Genomic DNA, 10895 nt, shown 5'->3' with positions numbered 1-10895 from the left:
GAACAAACAAACTTGTATTTATTCAGCCTGAATTTTGAGTCTGCAGTTTTTCCAGTCCATGAGTTGCTTAAAAGTTATTACATAGTGGAGAATTCATCAGTTTTGCAGTTGTAGTTTGCTCTTTGTAGATTCCTATTACTTCAATTATTTCCTGAGTAATGCAGCCCATTAAAACGGATGATTAAATGCCTGAAGTGCGTTCAGAAAAGCCATCAATTACAAAGCCGGAGTAGTTGCACTTTTTTTTTTTTGTTTTAGAAAGTGGTCCTGCGATTTGTGCGATGATTACTCTGGTGCTGGTTTAATTAATTACAATTAATTTTGATTTATGCAGCCTGACAGTTTTATTTTCCCATGCTTTGGAAAATAATCACCATGGCATTACACAGGCCAGCAGGCTGTAAAGTCTGCACGCAGCCATCCTTCAGTCATGCCTCAGTAGGGCCCAGACAGTTGTTACATGCACAAGATTTATGCTTTCTTCAGTGGCAGTGTTTGTAGTTTTCTGTGTTCGTGCAGTGCTCTGGACTTGACTGCAGTGTTTTATTGGCTTTCCTTTTTTTTTTTTTTTTTTTTTTTTTTTTATTCTTTCACCAGCTTCTGAGATATTATAGCTTCAAGCTGTGTCTGCTCAGGAGGCGAAGCGTGGACAGCATGTCACTGCCACTGCATGAGTACACTGTCAACACATGATCTGTTCAGGCAGTGTCAAGTTGAGTGTCGCCTGCGTTTCAGAAGGACCCAGCTCTGCTCCAGTAAGTTGCATTAAACTAAAAGTACACCTTAAAACCCCAGATGGTGTGAATAAGGTTGATCGTGTCAGTCTTCTTAAATAATTTATGGGGAAACTGAGATGTTGCGTTTATGTGGATGTTAGTTTGATGTGCATCACCCACCCACCCAAACTGCTCTAAAGATGTTAGATTTTTTTTTTTTTTTTTTAAATGTCTACAGTAAGTTTGTACGATACCATTAACTTATGCTCCAATACAGGTCATTATTGCCCCGCTCATACAACTGTGCAGTATGCTTTAATATTTTTGTTGCAAAGAGTGTAAAATACAGAGTACAGTCATTACGAATAAAAATCTTTTGAATATACTAAAATTATTTTTTTTTAATTCTCTTAAATTGAATATAATTAACCAATGTTCAGCACCTACATTAAAGTCATCACTAATGCTGACAAACTTATCTGATTGGCTGCCTTGATCATGTGACATGGAAGCTATGAAAGAGCTAAACTAGCTGGGCTTGACATGTAATGTCACTGCTTGAAACTCAGATGTGAAACAAATACTGTGTTTTGTATTAGCACAGTGACATCTTGACATTAAAAACAGAACTGAATCTGAGATTCTGACTGGCAGATGTCAAAGTTGTGACTTAAGAGTGTCAATATGTCCATCTCTTCTCTCCATACCATGATTCAGTTAGACGAGATGCAGCAGAGTTCCTGTGGTATACTATGAAAACGGAAATATGTTCAGCATGTTGAGTTCACGTCTCATGAAATATGAAATAATCATTTGTCTAAATAAGATAAGATAAGAACTTTATTAAACCTGCAGCAAATTGTTGTGCAGGGTTACCATACAGTAAAAAAACAATAAAAATATACAAAGAGAAAGAAGTAATCTGGGAAACTTAAAAAAAAAAAAAAAAAGGATAAATATAGAGTATAAAAGATTATATATGACATATGGATACAATGTGCAGTTTAACAGTAGGTAAGGTGCGATGAAGAGATCTTAAAGTGTCTGTTGTGGCACTTAATCTACTGGTACTGTCCTATGTGGAGGAAGGGGAGGACTTGTAAAGGTTGATAGCTACATGCAGGAAAGACTTCCTGTGGCGTTCTGTGGAGCACCTTGGTGCTCTCAGTCTAAAGGAAGACCAGTGTGGTCAGACTCCTCTTCTAAGGATTGTAGCTCCATTCCCAGGACAGAGCCAGCTCCCCTGATGAGCTTGTTGAGTAGATATAAACAAAAGAATAGGATCAAACAAGAAGTCTTGGACTGTATTTGGTTGCATTAAACAAAGCAGATGTAAAATGTGCAGCAGTGCAGGCTGTGTGAACTGATGGACTAATTAACAGCAATAAATGTTAGGTGATACTGAAGAAAAAATATGATTCTTACTCTAAACCAGAAATAATTTCAGCCAAATTGAACTAAGTGACCCTGTAATCTTCACAATTTCTGCACAACTCTGTGTTTAAAGCCAGAGTTGTTTACCACATATGTATTGTTCATCACCCTTAATATATGAGCTTAGCAATGATCATGAAAGATTTATTAATTTATTTTAAAGACCTTCCCAATGATGCACAAGTCCCCAGAACAGCATATTAGCTTTTCTGTTACTCTGTCAGGAGACAAGTTTGTCATCTTTTCAAAATGTCTGGGATTTTCTTCTTAACTTGGATTCACTGTAGGAATGGTGTCCAGCCATTCAAACTGCTGTAAGGAGATGCTAGTGATGAATGTAAATGCACTAGTCTGCAGCAGAGCATGAACGAATGGAAGTAAAACAGATTATAGCTCGAAATTCATTCTTTTCACCGTCAATGATCAGAGTCGACGCAGCTCTCACCACCCGTTGGGCCAAATGAGAAACACTTTGAAGCAGTCGGACTTCTCTCTGCCTTCCGTCTTTCAAATGAGGAGCCTGGTTAAAAACAAAACATCTTCACTCGGCTGAAGCTTAGTGGCTCTGAAGTGATTCAGCAGTGACCTATAGCTGTGCACAACAGCTGACATGCTTCTTAATCAGCATGGGGCAAAAATATTGTATTTTGTCCTAATTTTTTCTGTGTTTCTGAGAAAACAGGCTAAACACCAAACCATAAAACTGTGCAGAAAAAATTTTCTTTTTAGATTTCACTTCCACCCAAGATTTCTGTCTTTTTTTTTCTTTGTTTTTTTAATCAATCAATCAATCAAACTTTATTTATGAAGCGCTTTTCAACTTAAAACATGTGACTCAAAGAGTCCCCCACCCCCAACCCCTTTTCAATACATCTAAATGAAAGAAATAAGATAGGACATGACCTGGTGTAGTATTCCGCTGTTTGTTGGTTTTTGGTGCCTGCTGTGATAGGACCAGTGTAACTGAATCATAAAGGGACCCTGATAGTTGCACATGATTAGATATACATCTAAAAAAAGTTCTTGCAGTACTCAAGGAGATTGGTAAGAGTCCAAAAGTCAACAAAATCAATCCAAGCTTCTCCATTTAGTGGATTTCCTGGCTTAAAACAGCAGAGAAGACGGGCCTCCATCAGTCTGCGTTTGTGCTCATTTTGTAACAGAACTGCTGAAGACAGCCTGATAATGGGCCTCCTCTCTGCTGTTGTCTGCCTTTATAAATGCACACGGAAGAAGATGAATGAGATTCTTTATTCATGAAGGTAAGAGGAAATTGGTTCTTTGGCATTGCTTTTGTGTGCTGTTCGATGTAAACCTTGGACATATTGTTCGGGCCATAATGGAATCTTCAGGTCTCCGACGGAGGCCATGATGGATAACTCCTTATCTCTGCTCTACAAGCAAACAAACCCAAAAATAATAAAGTATATTGAGTTGTTGCAGCACATCTTTCCACACTGCAGACTTCCAGGAGGATAGCTTGGTTTATTTTCAGATGCCTTTTGTGATATTTCACCTTCATTTCTCTGTCCAGTGGCAGTGAAGCAATAAGTTTGGTGATAAATTTTGCTACTGCTGCTGTTGACCTGTCGAAGTTGGCGGCCAAAAAGAATTCCTATATCTCCTCAGGGGGGTGGGTGGGGAGAGGTTTAAGGCAGTGTTTTCAGATGTCAAAATACCCACTGTGATGTAAGGAATGTAAATTGTGTACCCAATGTCAAATTCACTGATTATTAGCACACAACATCATGGCTGTTCACTAAAGTCGTGGTGCTAAAGTTAATTAGTTTAGGTTGTAAATAGACTAGTTTGAAAAGGTTATTGTTTTTTGTTGCTGTTGTTTTTTGTAGTCTGACCGTGCCAGTGCTGTCGGAAGTCAGAACGGGAATGTCATAACCAAGTTGAGAGCATTTACATTAACAAAGTCAGAAAACTTGGCATACAAACATTTGCAACAGAACATAATGTCAACAGAGAGACCACATCCAGCACTTTCATTTGGTGTTTTGGACATGCATTCAAAAGAATCTGCTCAAGTTTCCCTTAATTGGACTATTGGTTAAGAAAATGGATGGATGGATGGATGGATGGACAGATGGATGAATGGGCGGATGAACGGACAGATGAACGGATAGATGAATGGATAGACATGCACAAATTTTTTAAGCTTAATCTCTGTGTAGAAGTTACAAAGCTCAACCTTTAACTCCAATTTATGTACAATTAACTACGTACATTTTGACATAAATGTATTTTTATTCCTGGTTTCAATCAATGTTGATTTGTTGGGCAGCCATCTTTATTTTGGGGTTGGTGGGTCAGCTCCAACTTTCTGAATCAAATTTCCAACTTCAGAAGGCATTCATTTTACATTTCCAGCTGGGAACATAGAAAATCCTCCTTCCGAGTGCAAACTGAACGCAGCATAATAGCCTACTTAAAAATATTTTTAGTGTTTTGACTGGCTGGTGAATTAGTGCTAAAACTGTTTGTGTGAGGGTTGAAAAACTTAAGCCCATTGGAGGTAGTAGAAAAATGGGTACATTATTCCACTGTACAAACATTTTATCAACACAAAAACATACGGACGTGACAGTATAACACTAAGATTGCTCAAATGCTATGAAATTTTTTGGCTTTGGGTTTCCATCGATGGGGAAAGATTGACTTCCGAATTGCTTTCACATTAGCCTGGATACCCCTCAAGGTTTGCATTTCTGGCTCCAAACTAAGAGCACTTTGACAGGTATCTGTAGGGAAGATACTTCTATCCACAGAGATATTTCACAGCTCAATTTGTAGAGTTTTGCGTTCTTTTCTTTTAATAATTTGGGAGTATTCTTTGTTTGCTTTTTAATTCAAATGAGTCACAGAAACTAGTGAGTAATGTTACTATTTAACTTTTCTTTGAATGAACAGCTCAGTCAGCTTCATAAGGAAACTACTGGACAAGAAAAATGCACTTTATTAGCATAGATACAGCAAAATATTTGAAATGTTATCAGATAAAGCTTTTGTAAACATTTTCAGCTTTATCCCTGACTGGCGACCTGTCCAGGGTGTATCCCATGAATGAATTGGACTAAGTGGTAAAGAAAATGAATGAATGATTGAATGAACAAACAAATGAATGAACGAATGAATGAATAGCATCCTTCTCTCCTAGGATATAACGTGTAGATTTTATTTAAAAAATCAGCTGGGATTGATTGATTCCCACTTTAAAAGTCCTGACATATTTTCTCATAGCCACACAGAGCTCAACCAACACCCAAGTTATTTCCCAACTTTGCAATTCTTCACAGCTACAGAGCATTTCACTCTCATATAGCTACTTGTTATGGATTTAGTTTCCAGGTTAAAGTTAGAAAGTAGCCAGTAAAAGAAAAAAATGGCAAGCATTTATATAAAAACATTTTTTTTTTAAAACTACAATCTACTGATTGTTCGGACTTATAGTGTGAATTTCTTGTGTGAAAACAGGATACGGTGTCAGAATCAGTCAATTAAATCAGTCAAACTTAGATTCAGCACTAGCAGTACACACCTGACTAACCTGTCTCTCCAATGTCACCCAGGCACTTTTTCATCATTAGTTCCTCACCTGTGCATATGCAGAGCCGGAACTCATTCATCATTATACTGAAAGTCAAGAGCTGGACAAACTCTACTGCGCTCCGTGAAATAGTCTGCCTGTCAATCTGTCTGCCTTACTTGATTCCTGGAGAGAAGAATATGTCCTCTCCCGAGTGGCTTCCAAAATGGATGATCTTAAAAATGAGTAAGATTAGGCAGGTGTAACAAGCACTAATGGTTTTGTCAGTAAGAATTCAGCTTCCCTGTTTCATACTGCCAAAAGGGCCTGTTAAACTGTGGTGACAGTGTGGCATGACTCCTTTGGGATTTTTAAGTTCATGACCTGATTGATGCCTCTGTCAATGTCTTTGTTTAAGAAAAGTGGCAGAGGGAACGCCTTGCACAGGAGTGTGGGATACAGCAGTATTTGTCATGTCGATGATGCAGTTTTCATTTTGTATTATGTAATCACTGCGTTTATCTTTAATGTCTACACTTTAACTTCACTCGACCATGTGCAATGTTGCAAACAGTGATTAAAACCTTGTAAAAGTAATTTAAAAACAATAGAGGAACTTCCAGAGAGCTGGAATGGGCCATTGATAAGGACTCAACATCCAAATACACTGATCATAAGCACAATATCTTGCAATTGTACTTGTCAAAACTCATTTACATGGTTACTTGTGTACTATTGTGATTTCATCATTTGTTATTTACCGCATTTAGATGCCAGTGAAGGATGAAAAATGGCTGCTTGCCAAGACTCCCTGTAGCGATGGGTCTTAATAGGCTGTCAGGGGAATAGGAGGAGAAATTGATTCTCCTGATGATTTCATTAGATCACATCAAAGCAGGGAAACTGCAACAGATAGCATCCATTTGAATATTCCTGTAAGTGCATCGGTTGTGGCACAAAGACACTTCAATTATGATATTATAATAATGTTTCACCCAACAGGGAAATCATATTGGCGTTACATTCATTGGTAATATTCAGATTCATGATGCAATGGGAGAGGAGTTTTTATAATTTCTACAATCACTTGAAAAATATGTTTGTGTGAATAGAGTTGTTTAGTAATCATAGAAAATGAAGATACTTGTGGCCTCTCACCACACGGTGTGAGAATGCTTGCAGTAGGACCATCTTCTCTCTGTCTACTCTAGGGACATAATGCATGCTGTGAAAGGATCCTTGCTGATTTCAGTACAGCAGAAGTGGAAGACCATTAAATGAACCAAAAACAACCTCTGACTGTTTATCAGACAGCATAGCTTAGAATAGCTGGGTATTGGGAAATGCATATAGACATGTTAGTGCCTCAGAAGCAATTTCCATGTACACAAATAGGTTGGTCACAGTTCACAACTGAATTGCATAATAGATCATCATGTAGGATAATTGTGATCTTTTAACAGTTAAATTTACTCTCATTATTGTTAATTTGTGTGTTCTTCCATTTATTTTCATCATGCAGCTTAACATGATCCGCATGTAATAGTGACAGGTGCAAGACCAAAGATGGGTCATCACTAATACGTGTGTCAAGGGGTGGCGGTGAGGAAGGTGTAGGTGTGGACCCAAACGCAGAGATGAGGGATGCAGATTTTAGTAGATTTATTTTAACCAAGGATCTCCAGGGACTACAACAAACAAACTAGCACAACAAAATGATCCAGCAACTAAGAACTAAAACTGAGGGGTATAAATACACTGGGGAACCAAACAAGAAACAGGTGTACGGAATAAACTGAAACAAGACCAGGTGAACTCAATGAACAGGAAATCAATAAAGCTAAAAAAAAAAAAAAAACAAGCGAACCAAACAGGAAAAACTACAAAATAAAACAGGAAATCTGAATTAACACAAACCACCACATCATGACAACATTCATTCATTCATTCATTCATTTTCCGAACCGCTTATTCCAATTCAGGGTCGCGGGGAAGCTGGAGCCTATCCCAGCCGGCTTTGGGCAACAGGCAGGGTACACCCTGGACAGCTCGCCAGTCCATCGCAGGGCATCATGACAACATGACCTGGAAAAATAACTTAATATTAAAATAACAGAGTCATTAACTTTTTTAAGAGGATTCAAAAGAGGACAAAACATTTCAGACACACTTTGGAACATGACTGCGAATGAATGCTAATGTTGCTCTGCATCTAGAAATGGGCATTTTGCTAGTACATAGGTACTGAAGTTTGTATTTAATGCTTAATTTTATTTTCCCAAAAAGCTGTGAATGTTAAGTTTTAGCAATCCACTCCAGTGTGCTGCCACTTCATCGTGGTTACAGCATTTGTAATCCTGGCAAGCTATGCTTCTTTCAACGATGTTATGTTGTAACTATTACAAATTAGTAAAGAATTAAATTTAAATCTACCTCGTTGTGTTTGATCAAGTAAATATATATTTAGCTTTATGTAGTGTTTTCTACTTATTTTGTTTAGCTTAGAGGCTAAAAGTGCAAAGTATTAGCATTCAGATAGTGTGCAGGGAGCTTATTATGCTTATAACATAATTAGCCAAACAAGGTGTTCTTATTTCACCTGCTAAATCTGATGTGTCATAGCTTTGCTAAAGTATCAAATTTAAAACGTACTTGATTAGAACAAATGACCCTTTAGCTTCATGTTGTTTTCTGCTTAATTTTTTTCTGCCTTTAATTGTTTTTTGTAGAGACGGCTAATGCTAGCATTTAGCCAAGGATGTATTTTAGCCCTCGAAAGAAGACTGAAAATCAGTCACTTGGCTAAGATAGTCAACTTAAAAGTGCTCCATTGTCTTTGGTTTTAACAAAGTTATCTTTTAATTTGGGCCAGAAAAATATTTATGTTTTGTTTTAAATAAAAAAGAGATTTTTAAGTTATTTATTTATTTAATTAAAAAACAAAGACATCCATGTGGCATTAATTCAACGTTAAATATTTTACTGAAAAGAACATCATGAGCTAATTTTTTAGTTCCACTTCCACCTCAAATATATGTGGAAATAGTTTTTTTAAACGTATAAGAAAGCAGTCTTCTCTTTAATGAAAATAGTTTAATGGGGGAGTGTTAATTTCTATCGGCTACTCGATATAAAGAATAAGATTTTCAGTAGAAAAACGATGAACAAAAAAGTTCTTCTTAAAAAAAAAAGAGGGGGAGTAAAATTACACTCCACTTTTAGCATTAGGGGACCTGAATAATTCATAAAATATAAAAGCTTGTGAAAAATAAATTAGATATGAGAAGAAAAATTTTCAATTAGGCACAGAGTAGTCCTGGACAGTGTGTTACATAAGAATAATCAAATGAACTCCTTGAAACATAAAAAATTAAAGCTTCAAAGCACAAGAGCATATTACTGAGATTTCATTTGGGATAATGTTAGTAGTAGTTACAAAGACTAATCACAAGCTTGAATATACCGAATTTAAAAAGGATATCCACCAGAACCTGAGCCATCTTCATCATTCTGTAGTTTCGGGATTGCAGACTTCTTTACATCCTACTGGAATTTAATTGGCATTTTTGTTTTGTTTTCAGTGTGAAGGTTGTTTCTTTCCTTGATAAACTAACAGACTGCAGTCCTCTGCAAATTGGAGCACTTTTTTCCCTCACAGAGAAAATATACACACAAAATCCAAAAGACTGCCAGCTGTAGTTGGCATTATATACTTGGCTGTAATGCAACTTTTTGTTCAAATGTTACTAAAACAACCGTACAAATCATGTCAAGCTTAAATGTGCTATATCCTCTGTTTAAATAGGGATTTAAAACTAGCATGTTGCTGAAAGATTAATAAATTGTTAAATTTATTTGAATGTGACAGTGCATTAATGAACAGGAAAAAATAGCTGTAAATATACGAGATTTAGCAAAATGCTCATTTCTATCCATAGTCCTATGACAAAAAATACAAAAAAAATAAAATAAAATCTAACACCAACAAAAAAGTCCAAAAATCAACATGGGTTGATTTCATATAAACTCAGATTTTAAAATGCCTTATTGCGTGTACATTTGGAATTGCACATGCACAAATATACACATAAACACACATACACATAAAAACTATACACATATACTGATACTGACATATGTTGGTTTATTGCTTCCTTAGTTATTTCTTATTCATAACATAAATAAAACTAGATAAAACCAGGTAATACAGGCTGTTAGGATTATATGAGGAATTAATCCCTTGTCACTTCATCTGATCTCATAAACCCTTGTTCAATTTAAGATAAAATCTCCTGAAAGGACTGCATATTAACTACAAGCAAACATAACTGAACATAGCAAACAGAAACATAGTAGCAAAGTGTCCTTAAATGAATCCATGAACAAATAAATTGCCTGTGCTTTTTATGTTATTATAAATTTGTCTCATCTGAATGAATTATGTTTGTTGAAGCTGATTGCAGTGTATGTATCAATTAGATTGTGTCCCTTCTGTCTTTTACCCTCTATTTAGTGTTGTATTAACTGGAACCTTATCAGCTCTATCAGTTTGGGAATAGATAGGTTATTAACAGCCTCTGTGTGCACTGGTAAGAGCTAACCAGACTGATGTTTCATTCCCAAACTCAAGGTTAAAACCTTGAGAGGGGGGTTTAAAATTGATTAGAGAATCAAATTATCAGATGTTATCGTCATCGTCTTAATCATGAATGTGACACCAATCCTACTTTATACTGAACTATTATCCTTTGCACCAATGTAACCTTGTCGGATTGCAATTCAGTTAAAAGAGGCTCACCCTTTCTGCAGCTCCACAGTGCCATCTAGAAGGGTGGCAGGAGAAACTGCTTTTTTGGAAATGTAGAGTTGATTTCACTGCCTGCAGAGAACGTTCACTTTTTACACATGAAAATGATTTGCCGACAAACAAATACATGCAAATAATGTGGGGAGGATATTGCAGCCTTACAAACAATCACACCATCACAGAAACACATAGAACAACACAGAAGGGCCTGTGCTAGTAGGCACGTTTCACCAGAACACATTTCACAAACAGGAAGAGGACAGGAAGAACAACTTACAGGTCCAATCCAAAACCCTGGCCTCAATTCCAGGAAATTCTGTTGTTCCTGCAGTTTCACACTGCAGGGGTACTTTTCTTATCTGTGTACCCAAAATATCAGTGATCACAAGCCTCTGATGTGAGG

Source organism: Telmatherina bonti (assembly GCF_933228915.1).
Source record: "Telmatherina bonti genome assembly, chromosome: 16".
Classification (NCBI taxonomy): domain Eukaryota; kingdom Metazoa; phylum Chordata; class Actinopteri; order Atheriniformes; family Telmatherinidae; genus Telmatherina; species Telmatherina bonti.
This window is presented reverse-complemented; position numbering follows the sequence as displayed.